The 24,955-nt window shown below is 32.9% G+C and overlaps 1 protein-coding gene across 1 annotated transcript in view; it reads left to right on the top strand.

The window, feature by feature from the left end:
* The first annotated feature begins 364 nt into the window (after nucleotides 1–364).
* The window catches only part of LOC123700836 (CDC42 small effector protein homolog), a 40,527-nt gene continuing 15,936 nt past the window's right edge, over nucleotides 365–24,955 (top strand). The window contains exon 1 of the mRNA XM_045648179.1: nucleotides 365–510. The gene's annotated coding sequence lies outside the window, so the exon portion shown is untranslated. The remainder of the gene's footprint in view (nucleotides 511–24,955) is intronic.

A 24,955-nucleotide genomic window follows, 5' to 3' on the forward strand; every position in this document is an offset into this window, starting at 1 on the left:
CTAAGACCAAAATTATGGTTCGTTACAATTTTGTGACAATTAATAAATACAAGGAACGTTTAATTAGAAAGTTATAAAACAATCATAGGTATACAAAGGGTATGGTATACATCAACGTCATGCAATCAAGTTGGCATCAACATCAAGTGAATCTATCCTTTGCCTTCTCTCAAGTCAAAAGAAATGTGTAAATGGCCGTGGCATACACAATGTGTATGTAGAGCGAAACAAATGCTGTAGATCTCAATATTTGCCCACAGCACAATAACCCTAACTAGTTTGTAATAAGGATTTTTATAGCGTAACAGGATGTGAAGTGAGAACGTTTTTCTTGTGAACAATCGTCCCCACACCGACGGAGTTTGCCATTCGTTATTCGTTAATCGTCATCAGTCGTGTTAAAACAGTGCTTCGGGACAGCGCGTTTGTTGCGTCGCGTCTATACAAACATAAAGTGCAGTGTTTGTGAATTGAATTATACTTGTGTTACAACATAATAATTTTTAATCTGTAAGTATTATTTATGTTACGACGATACAAAGTGAAACTTTAATTGATATTTTAATGAGAAAGCATGGCCGCGATTCCGTTACTTGTATATTCTTTTGAACTTGTCTGACAAGTCTTAATCCATTTCCTTAACCAAACGGATGTACCTAGAGGAAAGGGGGGAGGTATATCATTTTCTAAAACCATAAATTATTTTTATTAGTTTTTATTAATTCGTCTTTTAGTTTTAAACAAGTAAAAAAGTTTTATGATTTTTACTAAGCCATGACTTGAGTGTGGTTGCGCAGATTTCTACAATAGGTACCTATTTTAATTAACAAATATAACTAAGGTATGTGTGTAGTTTCAATTAAATGATTACGTGAGTAATTTGTATTAAACTTTAATGTAGGTATTACCTATTTGATCAATATAATAAATTCTTCTTGCTTAGAATAAGTACATACCTACATCCTACCTAATATTTTCGTTGCAATTCAAAAGCACTTAAATTTTTACACATTCACAAAATATAATTATTTTTATTCAGTAAAAATAAGTAATGTACGGTCTACCAACCTTATATTATGTAAATAATTCCTTCCAACTTTTCCTGAAGACTTGGTGGCAGTCAACGTAGTGAGTAATCCTCGTTATACATATTTATAGCGGCTTGTTTGTTTGGTTATCAGCTAGGTATTCATAACACGACTGTTTCTGTTCACTGTATTATTGATAGGTATGCAAACCCTTCAAATATAAATTTAAATTCTCAAGTAAGAAATTACGTAGGTATAACGTAGGTACCTATGTCCTCGTGTGCATTTTTAGGCATAGAAATTGCGATTGCGAATACTTGCGATTTTACACAGCTACTTACCTACTTACCTACTTAACTACAAGATTTCTCAGACAGCCTTTAGCTATAATAATATGAAAAGACTAATCTACTAATATTACCTATAAAGCTGAAGAGTTTGTTTGTTTGTTTGAACGCGCTAATCCCGGGAACTACCTACTGGTCCGATTTGAAAAATTCTTTCGGTGTTAGATAGCCCACTTATCGAGGAAGGCTATAGGCTATAATCATCACGCTAAGACCAACAAGAGCGGAGCAATGCGGGTGAAACCGAGGGGAACAGCTAGTAAATTATAGAAGGAAACCAGCGCGATGAAAGAAAACGAGGAATTTTTCAAGGGAAAGAAAAATCTTCACCTCTAAAATAAGTTTTTCCAATAACCAAGAGTAGCAAGAAAAACTATAATGGTATTTCCGGTAACCAATAGTTATCCGAAAACTGTCGTTTTGTCAAAACTCATTTTCAGTTGTTATAAATAGCCCAAAGATTAAAGGAAAATCATCTTACGTCCGCTTCGCTAAATACCGACATAAAGACATAAATAAAAGCAAAAAAAGAAACCTAGACGTGAATGAGTTACCTACCTAGGTACCTACGGTAGGTATCTATTTAAAAAATAATGTCAATTGATAATGTCAAAGGAAAAGTTATTGTCTATTTTTCTTTAGAATTGTGGCCTAAAACGAAAATGACGAAAAGTAGAAAACAGATTTTTATCTTTAATTGCACATTTTATTTGAAAATGGATTTAACTTAAACTTAGGCACCTAATAAGATGCCACATCCGAACAACCAATCCAACCGACGGAAAAAACATTTTTAAATATTTTCTGCGCATGTCGTTATTCGAAGTGTATGTGAACATTAGATAGACATTACTTCTATAAAATTAAATAACATTAATGTATAAACCAAGGTACCTATAAACATTACACATTAAAAAAAATGTTGTGTGGTTTTATGAAACCACGGTAAAAGTGAAACTGTTCGAACGGTTCCGAACACTGCTTTGTGTAGCGCATGTCGCATGCCGAGTAGGTATACCTACTCGGCAGCCGCGATACACGCGACATGCGCTACACAGACCAAAAAGTTTGAGACGATGTAATAAAAGTTTCACTTTAATAAAGTATAAACATGACATACCTAAGTCAACCGTAAAAAAGGCACGTATAGGTTAGGTAGGTACTTAGGTAACTATACTGATTTAAGAAATTCTCGAATCAAGGTTATATCTAGTGACACACATTTCCTAACATGTGTAATACTTTTTCCTGTAAAGGCTTTATATGTAGACTGTTCATGAGCACTTAAAACTGTCTGAGTTTGACTTAAATACTGGTTAAGATTTTTTAGACAATCATACATCAAAACGCCTCTAGAAATATATAATTATATTCTATCGATATTCAATAGTAATTCTTATATAGGTACAGTATATTTTTTAAAATATTGCATTTGCTTGTTTCGTATTCGTCCGAATGGACCCGGGAAAAAAAAAAACATAACTAGTAGTCACTCCTAAACAGTGTAGTTCTGTGAGAGAAAGAATTTTTATGATAGCATCAATATCATATATCCAATATCTATATCAAATAATATCCAAAGATAACCCCGAAAATATAAAGTAACGAACCTCTTAAAATATGTATTAGTATCGATAGTAGGTGTAACACTGCAAGCAATTACTAATTCTAAATCTAAGGCACAACAAATTTGAGAGTCATACGTAACGGAGCGTAGACATGATGACTAATGTCTGCTAATATAATAAAGCGATACAATGCTAAAACAGCCAATTGTCATTCGGAGAGAACAAGGAAGCTGTAACTCTTCGATTATAGTTATTTGTTACTCGCGACCCCGACTTACGGATTTTGTATGTAACTAGTTGTGCTCCGCGGTTTTATTCACCGTAATTTGAGGTAAAAGCGTGATGTTAAAATTCGACACAAAAATATTTTTTTAAGTCGATCTAGTAGTTCCTGAGATTAACGCGTTCAAACAAACATTCGTCAAACAACGTCCCTAAGATTTTAAATTTTAAATTAATATTCTTTCACACCTTTACCACTATTTTGAAATATAAATTATTAATTTCCGACTGATAAATCGATAATTTATAGATTGGACTTTGGAGCTTATAGTTTTTTAATCCATTGTTAATTATTTAATGAACTCATTGTTTCGACGTCTTATCAACATTCAACAGATCTTCATGTTACCACCGCGTTTCCTTATTTGACTGGTTCCGCTTTAATTGAACTAATAATAATAAAAAATCAATAAGTCTGTAGCAATCTTATAATCAAGAATATTAATATATTTTTACAATCATCCAGTTTATTAACTTAGCAAAAAACGGTACGGAAAACAATTATTAAAAATAAAATATTATTTTAATAAAACTTCTAATACCTACTATACCTATACACTTAACAAAGACTTTCAACACTAGTATATTATGGTCTTTTTGAAAGGAACATGTTTTTTGAATAGCCATAATCATATACTAGACTACACATTCTACGTACATCACTACATAGTATAAAACAAAGTCGCTTTCTCTGTCCCTATGTCCCTCTTTATATGCTTAAATCTTTCAAACTACGCAACGGGTTTTTATGCGGTTTTTTTAATAGATAGAGTGATTCAAGAGGAAGGTTTTAAATTTTAATATATAATTTATTAGGTTTTAGACAAAGCGGGCGAAGCCGCGGGCGGTAAGCTAGTGTGGTATAGTTAAAGCAGTATTTACTATTTACATTGACCGTATAAAGCATTTTATTCCGTTGACAAAACAAAGTACCTACTTCAATATTAGCGCCTAGCGGACAGCATTCAAATATGAATCCATCATATACGGAACAGTTATTTGCGTGCTACATAGGTACATATAGACACGTTTCAATCGAATTTCTATTAAATTCACTTGGTCACGATTATTTTTCGCAAGTTCGACGACCGGCGTTACTCATTTTCTTACATCTATTTAGAAGGCGTGATTCACGGACAGACAAGGGAAATGCGAACAATTACGAAATGGTTTTTTATACGGATTTATAATATAGTTTTGTTTATGATGACAAAATTGTTTGTAATTTTTTGTGTACGATGTAGGAATTCTGCAATTCGACATTTTTGTTCGTAGGTATGTTATTTAAACATGTGAATTTCGGTTATAAAACGATAATATTTTATTAAATTGTTTAAATTAAATCTTTCGGGTGTCATTTGATAAAAAATAATAGTTACTTACTTATTTATATGTTGTGTTGTCACATGGCAATGAAGACAATGGCATAATAGTAGAAAGGTCGTTTGAGGACATTTCAAAATGAAGTCACAAACTGGAACTGTTTACTAACTAATATTATTATAAGTAATAACCGTTTCATGATTTATTGTTCATTAATTTTCAACTGTTTCATTTATTTTCTTTCATACCTAGATATGAAATAATACTTGTGATGCTCAAAAATTTGATAATTTACGACTAACATTTAATACGAACCACATGTAAGAATGTTACGCTTCGTAATTACATAAAATAGCAGTAAATAAATAGGCAATTTAAGGACGCTGTCACAAATCTGCGTTACTCAAATTTAGGTATCTAACGTCGCCACGTGGTTCGCGGGAACATCACGCTCACGTAAAAGACGTAAACATAGCGCATTCCATTTTATAGACCATCTTCATACTTGATATTATTATTTTTTTTTATATTTTTATTGAAATTGATTCCAGAAGATTACTGGGAACTTTAAAAATTCATTTTGTTACTATTATTAGTAGGTACGATCCTTATAAGTATTTTAGTGTATTCAACCAACTTAAAAAAGTGTGACTATTTTACAACAATTTGAATATGAATTGTATTATTGTATACAATATCGAAGCTTTTTAAGAAATGTATAAAATACTTTTTTAAGAATTATTATCATACATAATATTATGTTACCGGCAATATATTAAACCCGGCATTGTATGCAATTCTTAGTAAATGTATGTTATTTCGAGAAACAGTCGGAATGAAATAAATTAAATTCGTTACCACACATTCACATTACCTATATCTTTAAATCTGAACTTTTCCTAAGTAGCAAACACATTTGCAAATGTGGGTGGTTTTTGGGGTAGCTATTAACCGATATGAGGTCAAAACTAAAATCCAAGATGGCGCCGACGAAAATTTGAAATCTTTTCGTCATGGGTGTCATTTTCAAGGAGTTGGAGTCGCTATTAATCAATATGAGGTCAAATCTAAAATCCAAAATGGCGCCGACGACAATTTGACATCATTTCGTCACGGGTGTCATTTTCATGGTTTTTGGGGTAGCTATTAACCAATATGAGGTCAAAACTAAAATCCAAGATGGCGCCGACAAAAATTTTATATATTTTCTTCATGGGTGTCATTTTTATGGTTATTGGGGTAACTATTAACGAATATGAGGTCAAAACTAAAATCCAAGATGGCGCCGACAAAAATTTTATATATTTTCTTCATGGATGTCATTTTCATGGTTATTGGGGTAGCTATTAACCAATATGAGGTCAAAACTAAAATCCAAGATGGCGCCGACGAAAATTTTACATATTTTCGTCATGGGTGTCATTTTCATGGTTATTGGGGTATCTATTAACCAATATGAGGTCAAAACTAAAATCCAAGATGGCGCCCACGAAAATTTTACATCTTTTCGACACTGGTGTCATTTTCATGGTTTTTGGGGTAGCTATTAACCAACATGAGGTCAAAACTAAAATCGACTAAAGATGGTGTCGACGAAACTTTACATCTTTTCGGCATGGGTGTCATTTTCAAAGTTTTTGAGACAGCTATTACCAAATCCCCAATGTAACCGTCGATAATTAGGTATATTTTTCTTACTCCTTTAAAGTAAACTTAAATAAAATAACAAAAACGTTAACAACCACAGTTTTGTAGAAAGTCTTAAAAAAAAAAACAATTTTAAAGAACATTGAAATGCATATTTAGAAATTTAATATAAAACGCAACTCTGTGGCAATAATGTTAATATTCTGACAGATATTATTAACTTTAAATATATTCTTTAAATATATTCGCTAAACTTTATTTAAAAAAAAGTTTATCTAAAACATTTAAACAAAGAGAATAAAATAAAAAAGAACGTGTGTGCCGAGAAAACGTGTCAGGAGTGAAACTTCTTGGGCGAGATTCATAGATACCAAAATCGCCGCCTTGCACCATAACGCGACAGTATTACCATGACGCCATCTTGAAATTCGACGACCATCTTGGATTTTAGTTTTGACCTCATATTCGTTAATAGCTACCCCAAAAACCATGAAAATGACACCCATCACGAAAAATGTCAAATTTTCGTCAGCGCCATCTTGGATTATAGTTTTGACCTCATATTCGTTAATAGCTATCCCAAAAACCATGAAAATGACACCCATGATGAAAAGATGTCAAATTTTTCGTCGGCGCCATCTTGGATTTTAGTTTTGACTTCAAATTGGTTAATAGCTACCCCAAAAACCATGAAAATGACACCCATGACGAAAAGATGTAAAATTTTTATCGGCGCCATCTTGGATTATAGTTTTGACCTTATATTCGTTAATAGCTACCCCAAAAACCATGAAAATGACACCCATGACGAAAAGATGTAAAATTTTCGTCGGCACCATCTTGGATTTCAGTTTTGACCTCATATTGGTTAATAGCTACCCCAAAAACCATGAAAATGACACCCATGACGAAAAGATGTAAAATTTTTGTCGGCGCCATCTTGGATTATAGTTTTGACCTCATATTCGTTAATAGCTACCCCAAAAACCATGAAAATGACACCTATGACGAAAAGATGTAAAATTTTCGTCGGCGCCATCTTGGATTATAGTTTTGACCTCATATTCGTTAATATAGCTACCCCAAAAACCATGAAAATGACACCCATGACGAAAAGATGTAAAATTTTCGTCGGCGCCATCTTGGATTTCAGTTTTGACCTCATATTGGTTAATAGCTACCCCAAAAACCATGAAAATGACACCCATGACGAAAAGATGTAAAATTTTCGTCGGCGCCATCTTGGATTTTAGTTTTGACCTCATATTCGTTAATAGCTACCCCAAAAACCATGAAAATGACACCTATGACGAAAAGATGTAAAATTTTCGTCGGCGCCATCTTGGATTTCAGTTTTGACCTCATATTCGGTAATAGCTACCCCAAAAACTATGAAAATGACACCCATCACGAAAAAAAGCCAAATTTTCGTCGACGCCATCTTGAATTGTTTTACCCCACCAATCTATTCAACAACCCATAAAAAAGAGGATCTCAGGCAAGGTAATTTTAAAAACATAATTTTAAATTACAAATAATTGGAATATGAAACTTATACAGAACTTTACTCATATAAAGTATCAAATATTTCAAATCACGAAAAAGACAGTGCACGCACAATAATCTTTTTTATTTCGTTTTTATTTTTGGCACGAGGAGCGATACACCCGTCCTTACAAGAGCGCTTCTGAGCGCGGTCTGACGAACCGCGAGAACAAAATGTATGAAGAAATCGACAAGTATTTTTAATTTAGCTCATTATTGAAATAAAATTTTGATTTAGATTCATAAAAATTACACCATATATAAAGGACTATATATCCCTCAATAAGATATAGTTAAGAAGATAGATTAGGCTCTTAATTTTCCTAAAATGGTACCGGTTTAGACCCCATTTTTTTGCATTTTATGCGTTTATTGTGATGGAAAAAACGTATTTCAGCGACAATTTTGTATGACGTCGTACAATTTTTATAAGATGAACGTAGAGCTGAATATATTATCTTTAAATTAAGATATTACTATGTTCTCACGTGTAATTGCTTTAAGTTAAAATGGTACCGAAAAACAGCGTGTTTTTGTAAAAATACGTTATAGCGTCCTTAAACTCAAATATGCAATATTTTGTTACAACCACATTTCATTTAAACGATGTGAATATATTATTTACCCAAACATTATTTCAATAACAACGATTGTACTTTGTATGTTTTAAATTAGCACATGTTATACAATTACAAAATAAAATTAACTGCGTTAAAAACAACCGACTTCAAAAACGGAAAAGTAAAAAATAAAAAAGATTTGATATTATTAATTGCTACATATTATTTAGATGTGCTATTTATTAAATAGGTTTGAAGTCGGTGCCAAACACTAAGCACTTAGTATTAAGCCCGTGCACCGACATCAAACCTATTTAATAAATAGCACATCTAAATAATATGTAGCAATTAATAATATCAAATCTTTTTTGAAGTCGGTTGTTTTTAACGCAGTTAATTTTATTTAATACTTTTAGTGTAATTTTCAACACGAATCAAACGAGCCCAAACTCGATAAAGTTGAGTCAATATATTACTGAGTTCCTATGGCCACCTTCCGATTCCATCATCAAATCAGCTCTATGTCATGATAATGTTTCATCGCTATCCAATTTACACACTTATACAAAATTTCAGCTCAATCGGTTACCGGGAAGTGAATCAAAGTTACTTGCTACATTCCAATTAAGTCATCGAGTACAGACAAAAATGCTCATAAAATAAAAACTACTGGGCCTAGCCGAATAAAATTTTTATGGGATCAATTCGACACCATCCTGCATCGAACAAAAAAAGAATCACGTAAATCGGTTCAGAAACCTCGGAGTAATCGGTGTACATACATAAAAAAAAAAAAAAAAAAAAAAAATACCGGCCGAATTGATAACCTCCTCCTTTTTTTTGAAGTCGGTTAATTAAGTAGCGCAAGGATATTAAAACCTACCTGCCATCTGGACGCGAATATTTTATTCAGAAATACGAATATTCCATCTTCTTTGTTATTACAACTGCCGTCTATAACAATAGGAAAGAAACGCAGGCGAATGACGCCAATTTCTATTGTTTAAATATTATTGAAGGTAGTTGTAACGAACGTTTGCTTGACAAAAATGAGTCTTATCTCCTTGTAATAGAGTTCCAAGTGTGTTATAGTAGAGATGGTTTGTTTAAGAGGTGTATATCAACAAGTGATATGAATAGGGATGCTGGTCACGATCCTAGGTGTAAAGATACGGGTCTATTGAATATTGTAATGTAATCGTAAACTACAATTGCTCATGGTATTTACAAATGGACGTATGTAGTATCGACGTTTCGACTTATATGTGAAGCGATCTCTGTAATGATAATAGCAAAAAATCAATAGATAATATTTGATGAACAATTCAGTGTTTACATGAATAAGTAACTACGTGTACTACTAACTAGGTACCTACCCTCTGCTCCTACAAGACTATTTAAAAGAAGAATACACTTTTTTTTTTCGTTATTCCTATTTATAATAAAATCAAATTTATTCGTGGGTAGTTTAAACTTTAAAGTATGGTAATAAAGTTTTATTTGCCCTAACCTTGGTATTCATAAAATTTCGCAATAAAAAAAACACCTTCAGTTAATTAAAAACAAAGTTACCGTACAGGTGTGATAAGTAAAAGTTTCTAACATATATAAATTGAATTAATTTCTCCCACATTTTCCCATACTTTCTAACGATCTTTAGAATAATCGAGAGCTGTCATTAAGTGCACATTCGTAGCTTACCTTTGCCCTCAATGACAAAACAAATCGTTTGTGACCCATATTTGTGTCATGATGCATTTGACTTCCTTTTGTAGATTTATATGTATAATTTATGTATTATACTGTACTGTATATAGAAATAGTAGACAATGAAGATTCTGCAACTTCATTTTTTGCCCTATAAGACCATCCTATAAAAAATATTGCGAGATTTGTTTTATGAGACGAAAAATATACCTAGTTATACCAAGTTTTTGTGTTTAAGGGTTTTTATCAATATTTATTTAGTTATTAAGACTAAATAAATATTGACTAAATAATAATTATTGCACATTTTTATCTAGCAATTAATAGGAAACTCCTTTTTTTTAAGTGGGGAAATCTGCAAAAGCGCGTAGAATTTTGCATTCCAAGTAATCTCCGACATGCAGTGAAATTTAAACGTTAGTTATAAGACTTCTGACATAACAGTAGGTACATTAACTCCGATCACGTTCACCAAAGATAATGAGGAAGTGACAAAAATCGACAGCTTCGGAAGTGCATACTTTATGTTTTGGTTATGTAATTTACTAGACGATTGACCGACTTCGATCTAAAGGCGGGATGAAATTAAAATTGTCTGTGTCATTTCGGAAGTAGTAGATTTTAGAAGAGAAGTAAGTAGATGTAGATACTTAACTAAGTAGTGAAAAATTTTTCAAAAAAATAAACTTAGTTTGTGCTTGACATTAAAGTTAGTGTTTGCTTTGCCGTTCAAAACAAAATTTATTATGATTATTTATTATGCAAATTACACTATACACTGATATTACAATAAGCAAAATAAGTTCAACCATTATTTAACTCCCATAAAAATATCGAATAAAACGTTTAACTCTACAGTTAAAGACTATCTCACTATACCAATAAAAAGCAGTACAAAGATGACTATGTCGAAACATAAGCCGTGCGCATGGGCACGGAATGCGTTGCAAGATAAAACCAAAATAACCCGCCCGTTGTCATGGCAACCGCCTCCCGCGCTACCCAGATTCACTAGAAACTTCAAACTGGGCTATTTATGCAAACAGACTGTTTTGTATACATTAACCGCTTTTCAACGTCAGAGAGGAGAAATTGCTGAGATGGGGCTTGCAATTAAATGGGATAAACGGATACGTGTATATCAAGTTAGTGCAACCAGCTAAAATCAGCCAATGACCTGTTTGGTATGTTATTTTATTAGTCATATACCTGGTGCATTCAATAAGTACCTAGCCTCATCATCAGGGGGCGCTATTGTTTCAAAATAGGTTTACCACAATGTAGCTCATTCTTTTTTAAGTATTTTTTTTTAATTTTCATTCCAATCCCTTCATTTGTTTTAATTTGACAACCTATGGAAGCGAACGTATCGATCGGTTTTACAAAAATGGAAAAAGAGCAATATCGTTCGGTGATTCGATTCCTATTTTTGGACGGGAAAGAGCGTATCGAAATCAAAGGCCGCTTGGATGCTGTGTACGGTGACTCTTCTCAATCGATAGCCACCCTCAAGAATTGGTTCAACGAGTTTGCACGTGGCCGTACGTCGGTTTTTGATGAACCACATCCAGGTGCACCAAAAACAGCTGCTACGGAGGAAAACATTAAAAAAATCTATGATCTCGTATTGACAGATCGCTGATTGAAGGTTCGGGAGCTAGCTGAGACTGTAGGCATTTCAGAAGGAACAGTCAATCATATTCTTCACGAGGAACTCGGCATGAGAAAGCTGTCGGCGTGATGGGTGCCGCATTTACTCACACCGGAAAACAAGCGCAACAGTGAGCCCACGTCGGAGACGTTTTTGGCGTTGTTTAAGCGGAATCCAGGGGAGTTTTTGCGTCGTTTTGTGACAGTCGATGAAACCTGGATTCACTGGTACACACCAGAGACCAAGGAGCAATCAAAACAATGGATCCAGACCGGGGAACGTACTCCAAAGAAGGCGAAAACTGTAAAATCGGCTACAAGAGTTATGGCCACCATTTTCTGGGATTCACAAGGAGTTGTCTACATCGATTACCTCGAGAAGGGTAAACCAATTACAGGGCTTTACTATGCCAATTTATTGGACCGATTCGACGCCGAATTAAAGAAAAAACGACCCCATCTGGCTAAGAAAAAGGTGCTGTTACACCACGACAACGCACTGGTTCACACGTCTGCCGTTGCCATGGCCAAATTGGTCGAATTATGCTACGAATTGCTGCTTTATCCACCATATTCTCCAGATTTAGCCCCTGGTGACTTCTTTCTGTTTCCTAATCTGAAAAAATCCCTCGCCGGGAATAGATATGGATCAAATGAGAAGGTTATCGCTGCCACGGAGGCCTATTTTACAGAGTTTGAGAAAACATATTTTTCGGACGGGTTAAAAAAGTTGGAGCATCGCTGGACTAAGTATATCGAACTAAAAGGAGACTATGTTGAAAAATAAATTGCTACTTTTCCAAAATTTTCGTATACTTTTTCTAGGCTAAGTATTTATTGAATCGCCCTCGTATCTAAAAATGTTGTGTATAGCCGCGGTAAAGCTATTGCACTCATGCCTTCAAGCCACACCTCCGACCGTCGGAGTGGGGAGCGTGAGGTTTTTTTCGTTACGGAATTTCTCGATTCAGTCCCCGCGCTCAAGGCCCGCGATAGAACCTATACAATAGCTTAAAAAGATACATTCGATAATTGCCTTAGATTAAAGAGTCCCATTACCCAATTCAATAATATCTTAATAAACCATTGTCAATCTCCAAAGCAACAACACATCAAAGCAATACAAGTACCACGAACTATTTAAATAGCATATAATGACCAGTGATAAACCGTCTTGTTTATACCAGAGCAATTGCTGTCTGACTCACTAGTCACTAGTTCACTTCATACGTACATTCGTTGACTTGTAGATTAAACTTTATCAAGTAACTAGTCCTGACTTGGTATTGAACCGGGAAAGCTTATAAACAAGTAAAATATATAAATAAAAATAATTAATATAGGTAAAAAAAATCATGCCTAACCCCATGAAATTATTATATTATCACCGATTCAAGTATTAAGTTTGAATTAAATCTGTCCGTTTAATGATAGTCAAAATCGAGTCTAAAGGAGTGTTAAAAATGTATGTGGTCTGCAGTCTGGTCCAGGTAAATAGAATTTTTCGAGTGCAGAAACAATTTTGAAAAAAGCTCCGGTAGGTAGTCCCTGAGATTATTTTCTGTAAACTCACAAATTTTGCCTCTTTATGCCACAAAACACGAAATATATATTTCTGAATTGGTTCAAAGTCATAAAAATTAATTTGTGTGTTCAATAAACCCTACTTTACAAACACTAAATCCACAATATTAATAAATACACAACATGACTGTACACGAACAAGTAACATTGAATTACTTTCATTATTCGTGAGATTCTATCAACAATAACCCTTTGTATATATGAGAATTCGCACATGACCAATTTTTGTGTGCCCACATTCCCATGTTTGATATGAATCGTACTTGGTGTTAATAAATCAAATTTAATTATATGTATATCTAGTTATGCTTAAAAGGCATTTGCATTTTGTATCCATAGTAATTAAATTATAGTACAGGTTGTAGTAAAGTAGGCTTACCCTATAAAGAGTTTACATACCCATGTGTGTGAAACGTGAAGCTATTATGCGAAGGTACGCTGATTAACTATTTTTTGATAAAGTTTTCTAATGGTAAATGAATTATTATAATTGGTTCAGTGATTACTGAGTACATAATATATTATTTACAAACATGTTTTAACTACACAATTTGTAGGTAATTGCAATTTTAAATGTATTTCCCAGGAGACAAACGCAAATAGTCATAAAATCAAAATAAACAATCGCAATTGATTATTATTATTAAGTACTAGCGGTCCGCCCCGGCTTCGCCCGTGGTACATGTTTACGTTTTCTCTACATAAGATCCACCTCCTCGTACCATCCTCGTACTTCAAGGAATATAATAAAAAAAGAATTACCGAAATCGGTTCAGCCGTTCTCGAGTTATGCGCTTACCAACACATTTTGCAATTCATTTTTATATATATAAGATTTTCCTTTTTAAATTGCAGTATAACCTTAAACTATATATAATTTAAGTGTGCAGCCTTGCAATGTTTACATTATAAAGATTGCATACATATACACATGAAAACTTGCCAAATCTTGCAAATTATATGCTAAAGTGTTAAACGACGAATAATTACATATTTTAAATGCTGCTTAATGCATCTCGATGAGAAATTTATTTAAATTAAATCAATTAAAAGGTCATTATGTTTAGAATGCTATCCAACAATTCTGTTGAAATGTCTTCTGTACGGTTTTTTAAACAAATAAGTAGGTACCTAAATACGGTAAGTAAGTATCCACCTTTTGAAGTGAAACTTCTGTGGGCGCGTTGTGAGTAAAATTTCAAGGTCGTATCCTGGCAATACCATCACGTCATGGAGTAAGGCGACGATTTTTGTATCTTTGAATCTTGTCAACGAAGTTTCACTTCTGATACGTGTGCCCGGCACACACGCTTTTTTAATTCAAACAGAAAACTATTAAGTTTAAATTATACTTGAAGATTGTAATTTTAATGCTTATTTTTATCCATATTAAAACTTTTACTTAGCTGCTCTAATCATTTTACCCCCTGTAGTCGAATGCAACCGACTCAAGTAAAACCATTATCTTGAAAGCTACGCCCGTTTGTTATTCCAGTGAATGATAATACATAAACCCGGAACCCCAAACAAAATAGTTGCTAAGCAACAATAATAAATCAATATTTTACGTGTTTCCGCTGGCTCTAGGAAATTCGGAGATACATCCTGTAGTTATTAATATTGTATAGGATATGATGCTTGTACTTACGTATAATAAGTAAGTATTATAAATTTATAATCTCGTAACGTTTTAGGATTTCAATTTCTTATTTGGAAGACATAATATTAACCTTAGTCATCAATGCTTAAACAGACCAATACCTTACCAATAGGTATTGTATATTGTTGGTTTTTTAAGTCTGGTGACTTGAAATTAAAAGGTATCATACTCAATTAAACTTACATTTGGTTTCTTTACAATTACAATAAATAGATAACATCAACAACTACATTCTAGCAAATAAATATAATTTGAATTTGAATAAGTACTGGACTGTATGCCAGCCGATTGAATTAACGTGAACAACAAAAAAAACACACACACAAGAGACTTTCATTAATTTTAAAAAGTCAAGCAGCCATAAAATAATATCAATTATTACAGGCTACAGTTCAAAGACAAAGCGTTACAAAGTTGTACAACTATTAATAGACCCACACAATAGGACATGTGGGAATAGACGCAAAGCCGTGTCAATAAACTTTCATATGGTAACGCGAAAGTTTGTATGTCTGTATCTCGTACACGCAAAAACAATTCATCCGTTTGAAATTTTGTGTAGAGTTTGGAAAATTGGCGAATGAAATAAGCAAAAAATCTTCAGATTGCTTGTTGCATTTGCTTACCTATATTCGTTTGAATGTGTTCAATAGTTTCTTTAAATCTTACGATATATATTTCATTTACTCTAATTATTTTATGTATATGGTATCCCCAATTAAGTTTACCCCTCGTCTTCATACAAACTTCCTTCCTGTCAAATTTTCTTCGCAACAAAACTAGTCATGTTCAATGCCGTGTTAATTAAAATGCATTTTAATTATTTGAGCCCTTTATCCTGAACCATAACAGACGGACCTACCATATCCCCACTAATATGTAATTTAAAAATGCGAAAGTAGCTGTGTCTATCCGTCAGTCTCTTGTTTACGAGTAAACCACGTACCTACAACTGTGCTACAACTATAGTTTGAGAATTAAGAAAATAAATATAAGATTTTATCCCCAAATTTCTATGGGAACGGCAACAATGCGCGTTTTTCCTTTACTATTCGAGCGAAGACGAAAGCGGAAAACAAGTTTTTAATAAACATTTCTTCTAAGAAATCACCTGTTTAAAAATCAAAACTAATCGCACGACACACACAACTTAATTCCACAGAGTATCGGACTATATAATTAAAAGTTCCGGTTTACTCTCACCCACTTTCTTGTTTATATCGTGGTTAATATTTTATGGTACCCCAGATACCACTACCACACCTAGATATACAGTGGTGGACGTTTAATTAGAAACACGTAACACGATGAAGTAGTCATCAAATTCATTTAACATTTACGTATTAACGTATTAGAGATTAAGTATTATTTCGTATGTAATAGAACACGCGTTTATCTAGTTTTATAAGAAATTGCATAATTTTAACAAACATTAGCTTAAATTAATAAAATTAAACAAATTTATTATAAAACTAGATAAACGGGTGTTCTATTACATATGAAATAATGCTTAATCTCTAAAAGTAAATAAATTTGATGACTACTTCATCCTGCTACATGTTTCTAATTAAACGTCCACCACTGTAATTGGTACCTACTATAGATTATGAGCCAAGGTCAAATGTCTATGATTTTTCACTGTTGGAGAAATACTGTTATATTTTTGTTATAAATGTTATTCTTATGGAAATTGAATATTCTGTTTTATGTATTTGACTTTTGCGTGGAAAAAGAATAAGGAAGGACATGTTTGTTTTTGAGAATAGCATTCTTTGTGTTTTAGGTAATTTTCAACAATTATAATTACTGTGCGGTCTCCGCTCTCTATTTTGGCAAGAAAAAACTCAGGTAAGTGCCCGAGTTTCATTTAGTCACGCACCATTCAGCGTCGTGGCTGGACGTTCTTTTTGTATTTTAATCGGCAGTTGTTATTACGAAGTACATGAGTGAGACATGTATTATGTCTCGTGCGTGAGAGTGAAAGAGAGAACAACTGTATTGGTGATAATGCGTTAGTAAGTAGGTATGTATTAATTACGCTGTTTTTTAGTGCAATGATGTTGGCGTATGCCGCGTCTACTAGTATAATAGTCATTGGCGGTCTCTGATTTATCAACGAAAGAACTCTTACAAAAAAAATTGACTAGTCTAAAATTCCAAGTTTTATTTTCGTGACATTATTAAGGTGGTCCAGGTCATGATATTTTCAAGGTTTCATTCATCTATAAAAGCAACGTAGTTATAATGATATAAATAATCAGTAATTAATTAAAAAGCAATCTGAATTAAGTAAAACAATCACGTTGAACTACCCGCATAAGCATTTCATGAATATGCATAGCACAGGTGTTGTTGATGTTTTTAAGATAAACAGAATGGCTATATCCGGGTAAATGGAATATTCTAGACTCAAGACTAAGGTTTTATAAACTTTGACTACCAATACTTAGTAGATAAATAAATATTTAACAGCAGATCGGATTTTAATCATTTTTCGTTTGTTGGTTTTGTCGCCACTCGCATTAGCATGAACCATAGCGCCATGTGTTAATGTTTATAGAGCAGTTTATTAATCATTTAATTATTATTAAAAATGTACATAATGATGTGATGTCTCAAATCAGTGAATAATCGACATTAAAAGTCAAATATTATGCATTCAATAGTATATAAATAACTAGCTTACCGCCCGCGGCTTCGCCCGCTTCATCTAAAACCTTATAAATTATATATACTAAAACCTTCCAATTGAATCACTCTATCTATTAAAAAAAACCGCATCAAAATCCGTTGCGTATTTTTAAAGATTTAAGCATACAAAGGGACATAGGGACAGAGAAAGCGACTGTTTTATATTATGTAGTGATTCTCAATGTTTTTCAATATTATAAAAACTCGTTCATTTCATTAAAAATAAAATGCATGCAACAAGCAAATTGAATGCAATAACATAAATGCGTTTATTTTAGCTCATTATAACGAAGAAGCCACACTCGACCTGCCGAGTCAGCTCTGAGATGTGAGGGTGACCAACATTTTGTAGAAATTGAAAATATTATTACATTAAAAGTTTATATTTAGTGAATACATTGAAATGTATATAATCTGATTCGCAAATAACTCAATAAAATGTAATAAACTCTAGTATTCATAGAATATTTAGCATGTGTAGATAAAAGGTTATTAATAGAGCAATTTCAATCCATACGAGAAGGTATTCTAAATATATTTGTACTTAAGTCAGAATATACATACAACAAGAAAGAAGAACGCTCGGAAGAATATAAATCTGCAATGTTATATAACATACATATAGACATTCCATTTGCATTGCTTGCAATGCAATAGAAAAACATAAAGAGTGATCTCCAAAACCGAGAATACCCACATTTAAAGAGATTCATAGAATACCAAGTATTCCTACATGATGGTCACTATCTCATGAGTCACAGCAGGTGGTTCACCCCGGCCGTGTTTATTGGGGTGCAAATATTTGCCCCTTCTAATTTTAGTTCCAGAATCTTCGTACAAAGGGGTATTTAGTAGACGTTGTTTGTAATTTGATAGTATTAATCATATAGGCTTATAGAAGCTTGTTGTAATGTAAAGCTGGTTTAATGAGAGTAAATGAGAAAATCCTATTACTATTCAACGGTAATGTAAGGGTAATGGGTATGTTTTTTTAATGAAAACTAATAATCAGGTCTTGATGAAATTTTGTGTAAATTATAGTCCAGATTATGATATCAACCACTGCGTATATCAATCGTGTGAAAACGCGAGCTGAACCTAGTACCATAAATATCAGTCGTTTTTGCATTGTAACGTTAATTAATTTGCTTTCTTTTCAAATAAACTTTTAACATTAAATATTATTAAACTCAAGTGTTCAGAAAAATTATATAATACTCCCCAAAGAACTTCCAATTAAAACTAAATGTCGGTCTTTAAGATTGTATAAACGCTGACCAATGCATTTCAAATTTTAAACAATCCATTCGTACTGTAACCATGATGTCTTAAAGCAGTATTGTTTCCAGTGTGGGAATGTGATGGCGCTAGACGACGCATATAGCACTCTGAAAGTCTTCTTGTCTCATGGCCCATGATGGCCCAACAAATGATCGTCTGTTTGCCGCCATTACGATTATGAATAAACATCTACAATTACGCCCAATCATAGGCATTTAGCCCCTCTACACTATCGTGATTGCCTCAACTTGCCCAACGCTGCCCAATGTGAAGAGGGCCTATTAGATAATCGCAATTAGATGTTGCAATTGCCCCAATTCGCTTACCTGATATTTATTGAACGAACCCGTGTGCCAATAGACCTGTATAATGTGTGTGTTTAGATCGCCCTACTTTTCTCATCCAAATGTTATATCATGCTTGGAATGGGAACGATTATGCAGGTTTGATTTATTTTAGTGTATTGTTGAAAAGTTGGTATGTTAGTTAGTAGGAATTAAATCATTTCTAGTTATTATTGTAGTTGTGTAAAATTTCTGAGTACTAACAAACAAACTTTCAATTCTTCTAACATTTTCATTCCATTTCGTCCACCAGCATTCTTTTGTAGAACATTTTATCCGACAAATAAAAATTATCTCTAATCTTCACACAGAAAACGTCCCATACCATAAAGCACATCTGATTTTTTCAAAACAATGTGTCTATATTCTATGCTATTGTTAGTGTGCGTGCAAAGTGGGAGATAACGCCAGGAATAGACAATATTTAAGATATGTGGTTCAAAGTCTCCAATCTTATAACTTGTTATATTTCCTTCTTTGAATTTTGTTTTTGTTATATTATTGTTAGATACCCTAAGTTACTGACTGTGTTTTAGTTTTTCTGTTTTTACTATGATTTGTAATCGATTGACTGTTTTTGTAAATAAAAAGGTCATTGCCATCAATTCAGATTATAATAAGCAAAATAGAACTATTATACGATGACACGATTTTTTGTCAATAAAAGATGACCTTGATTCATCGTTATTTTTGTGATATTTTTAATACTTCTTATATTAACTTTGGATGGAATTAATTATATCTTAGAATGTAAATGGTTAACCCTAAGTAATGTAATTTTCAATTTTCAATGGTTATCAAACACATATATTGATCAGAAACACATACATATATTGATCAGAATTCAGAACATGACTTCCTAATATAGATAAAAAATTCCAATCCTAAAGGCCAGAGGGGGTGAACTTATATAAATTATAATATAACGAAAACACATGAAACTTATTTGGAACTGACCTACCACAACTCACAAGGACAAGGTCAACATAATACTTTGTATTGAAATCATTTCACAAAAAATATAAAAAGCATTAATTTTTCTTACCAATATGATATTTTACGAGAAGTAGTTATAAAGTAGTTGGAAGCCTGCCAGTCTGAGCTGCGATCAATAGCTTTGTCTATGGACTTAAGAGTACTCAGTAAAGTGATCCTCTTGGATGTTGTTTCAGCATTTTATGTATGAAAAGGGATCATTTAGTTACTTTATTGGTGACTATTAGTTTAAATGTGTATACTTTTATTTATTTTAATAAGTTGTTCTTGTATTATTTTACTCTTAATTTTTGGGGTATATTGCATTTAGACGTACCATCGAACAGTTTGTATGTAAATATTATGTGTATGTGGTTTAGATATTGGTTTCTCTTTTATATTAATTAAATTATTTTAAACGATTTTTTCCTCTTATGTCTAAAAATGAGTGGATTTTGGTAGAGATCTTTTCTATAAAGTAAATATTTTCTCGATTCATCAGTATCTTCTATTATAGGACACTATATAATGTATATTTTATGCATAAATTAATAACCAATACTGTACAATTATACTGCACAGAGATTTATGAAATATATCGTTAGAATTAGCTCGTAACCAATCGAAGGTTTTTGCGTTCGAAGTTATTGTCAATGAGGCTTGGGAAATCGTTGCGACATTTCCATAACAAATGTTTTATTTTATTTCTAGCTATTTTTATTGCAATATATCTATACTATTTTATTATAAAGCTGAAGGGTTTGTTTGTTTGTTTGTTTGAACGCGCTTAGCACAGGAACTACTGGTCCGATTTGAAAAAATATTTCGGTGTTAGACACTAGACAGCCGTTATATATATAAGGTAGGCTATAAGGCTATAATATATCATCACGCTAAGACCAACAGGAGCGGAACAATGCGGATGAAACCGCGGGGCACAGCTATAGTAGGTACCTACTTAATAATATTGAATTAGATAATGGCTAGGTTTTAAAATTCATACTTAAACTAGCTTACCGCCCGCGACTTCGCTCGCTTTGTCTAAAACCTAATAAATTATATACTAAAACCTTCCTTTCGAATCACTCTATCTATTAAAAAAACCGTATCAAAATCGGTTGCATAATTTTAAAGATTTAAGCATACAAAGGGACATAGGGACAGAGAAAGCGACTTTGTTTTATACTATGGTCTATGCAGTGAAGTTGTTTGAGATGAGAAAAGCATACCTATTAATAAAATTAATGAATTGCTTTGAAACTACTTCTCTTTTACTTTCTTATCGAAAGTTTTGAAATAAATAAAAGTAAATTGAAATATATATCTAGGTTTTTTAATTAATACAATGCCAATTATCGTCTGTTCTAGTTTCTACAATACAATTAAGTTGGCAATGTGTGAGATTCTTGTAAATGAAAGACTGTCTCTTTAATAAAATTAAAAGTTTTTTTTTTGAAATTACTATTAAACGGTTATTTATTTAAATATGTATAAAAAACGGTTATATATCTACAGTTTGGGGTAATCCACATTTAAACATATTATAAATTCACATCCATAACGTACCAATCCACACTGCGGTTACCCATCAATATACCGACTGCTCCCTAGAACGCTTAACCACAACAATCATAACACTAAGGCTGGTTGCAGAGCTTGACCGACCATCAGTGCGTACGTCAGTCGCGCTTGTCATATGTATGGAAATTCATAAAACCGTTCATAGCTAGACCGACCATACGCACGCGTATTGTCATGCGCATTAGTGTCATAGTCTTAGGCTGGTTGCAGAGCTTGACCGACCATCAGTGCGTACGTCAGTCGCGCTTGTCATATGTATGGAAATTCATAAAACCGTTCATAGCTAGACCGACCATACGCACGCGTATTGTCATACGTATTAGTGTCATATTCATACACATTGTTGATGCGTATCGTCAGGACCGACGGTACGCACTGACGGTCGGTCAAGCTCTGCAACCAGCCATACAATTGTTGATGCGTATCGTCAGGACTCAGGACCGACGGTACGCACTGACGGTCGGTCAAGCTCTGCAACCAGCCTAAACTATCTACAACATGTAATTATAAATAAATACCCACATTTTCGAGTAGGTAAATGTCAATTCGGATAATTATTCCGGATGCGTTTCAATAACGTATTGTCGTCCACAAGTTAGATAAGGCGTGTATTACATCGTATTTGCATAAGTGTTATCTAACTATATCAATTGAAACCGGCCTAATAAACTGCGCTTTCCATTTACTCTTCACGGTTTTAAATGGCTTAATTAATAGCAATCAATTAGCGGCTTGAATAATAAAAAAAATTGCTTGGGAACACTTCGAGGCTGTGAAATAGAAGTGCTTATTAATGTTACAAAATGATACACAACTAATACTGATGATTAAAGTTTTATCGTAAGGTTAACCTTAGGATTAAAATCGTAATTTGTTATTACCTCAAACCTTTACAACGTTAGAGGATGCATTGTAAGATTATTTTACAATCTTAATTTTTTGTAAAATCAATCTCTACTGAAAAATGTACCTTCGAAATAGGTACATGAAGGGTACATGTTTTCTGTCGTTCTTTAGTGCTTTTATAGAATAAGTTCGTGTACAAGTACCTACTTAGGAATATAGTATATTTTGCATAAATCTCTAGATAAGTAATAGGTAGTATTGTGATGCCTGTATCTTATATAATATGTTAGTAAGGAATAGAAATATTACATACCTAATTAACTCCCTATTTGTCGGCCTCATCATATCTCATAATACTGAGAATCTATTAAAGATTTCTCAGAATATCGTTTTACTAAATGGCTGTTTAGATAAACATATTTCAATACGACTCTGTCATCAAGCACACTAATTGACGTGATAAGCTAAATGGTCCTCATACCTTGAATGTCAAGATGTGTACCTTTACTATTAGGAACAATAATGCTTCTTTAGAAGACGTAAATCTTAACTGACCTTATGAAAAAGAGAGTAAGATAATATTATGGAGCGATAAGGTTATTTTGACCAATTAAGGCGGTTATTTTGAAACTACTAATTGAAAATGCAGTATTGATAAAATAATTATTCCACTTGTTGAAACTGCAATACAGGACATGGAGGACATGAATAGAATAGAATAGAAAACACTTTATTGTACAATGCACACAAAAACAAAATTTACAGAAACGATATGTAACTTAAAATAAATGTACAATTTGGCGGCCTTATCGCTTAAAAGCGATTTCTTCCAGGCAACCTTGGGGTATAGGAAAAATAAATCAGTAAAAAGGTAGATAGGGCATAAATACATACATATACAAGAAACTGTAATTATACATAGATAGATAGGTAACTTAAGAATCAAATAAAATTATACAAAAACAAAGGAGAAATGAACAGTATAGGAATACAAATATTAGAAGAGAGGAAAATAAATTAACATAAATATATAACTAAATCAGCAAAGAACATAGACAAACAGCATTAAAGAGATAGATAGCAAGAGTTTTAAAACAATATAAAGATGTTAACATAGTTCAATAGAATTTAGTAATTTTGTCACTTCAACATAAGGAGCACACTGCTCCATATTTTTGCCTTAATTCCACATTTAAAAATCATATTTTAAATATTTTTGCCTTCATCCCATTAAAAATACAAAATTTAATATTTCAACTGGCTACAGTCAAGCAATTAGTTGAATAAACGTCCTTTCACGTTTACACTTCAACTGCATCCGACTGCTACAACATTCCCCATTTTTGTTCCCGGGAAGTGGAACAAGCTTTTTGTGTCATGCTGTGGAGGAAATCATTACCGGGATTTGGGTTAAAACTCTAAAATGTTTATTTGCACAAAGGGCGTGATGAAATTGTAGGAATTCAATTTGAAAGCTGATTCATAAACTTGACGTTCTGAAATTGTATTATATAGGTGTATGCCATGCCTGACTAACTCTTAGTCTCCAGCATTGAATAAGGGAATGTCATCATGTCTCGCTAACCACTATAGAAAATATGGTCCTATAAAAGAGGCCACTATAATTACTGAGTAATAGCTATTGATTACAATAGAGAAAGTCACACCTACAAAAACAATATAGACCCAACAAAAATAATTACCGTAACAATTTTTATTTTTTTTAATACTCAGAAAAACTTTACGTAGCCAATTGCGTCTTTTACAATACACACTTGATAAACGATCAAAAACTGTCAGATGCTTATCAAATTCTGAGATAGAAGGGCTTCTTTATGACAGATCACTGATAAGGTTCCCCGAAAGAGGCTGAACTTTGAAATTCTTGAACCTTGCGCGTTAAAAACAAGTTCTTAGAGGTTATCCCTCCAGTAAGGCCAGGGACACATGTTGAGATGGTCTATAAAACCCACATAAATCCCTAATAGGCTAATTATATACATTATCGCTCTTCATAAACCAGAGAAATTTTGTTAATTCTGGGTTGTAGAGATTGCAAATTGCGATAAGACAGTTTTTTTACGTTGTTCCCAATGTTTGTATTACTTATGGTTATGTTAAGCATTTGTATAATTCATTGACTTTGCCATGAGTCACGACAATAGACGTAATAATTAAATCGACACACATGATTATAATAATATTGAAAGTATAACCGTAAACACGTTATCACACCTAATAGTTAATGCCGTTCTAAAACTGAGTCATATTGTTTTCTTCCCTACATAATGACATTACCTATATAATATGAGTTTACCTTAACAAAAACAAATTAG

Source organism: Colias croceus, chromosome 20, assembly GCF_905220415.1.
Source record: "Colias croceus chromosome 20, ilColCroc2.1".
NCBI lineage: Eukaryota > Metazoa > Arthropoda > Insecta > Lepidoptera > Pieridae > Colias > Colias croceus.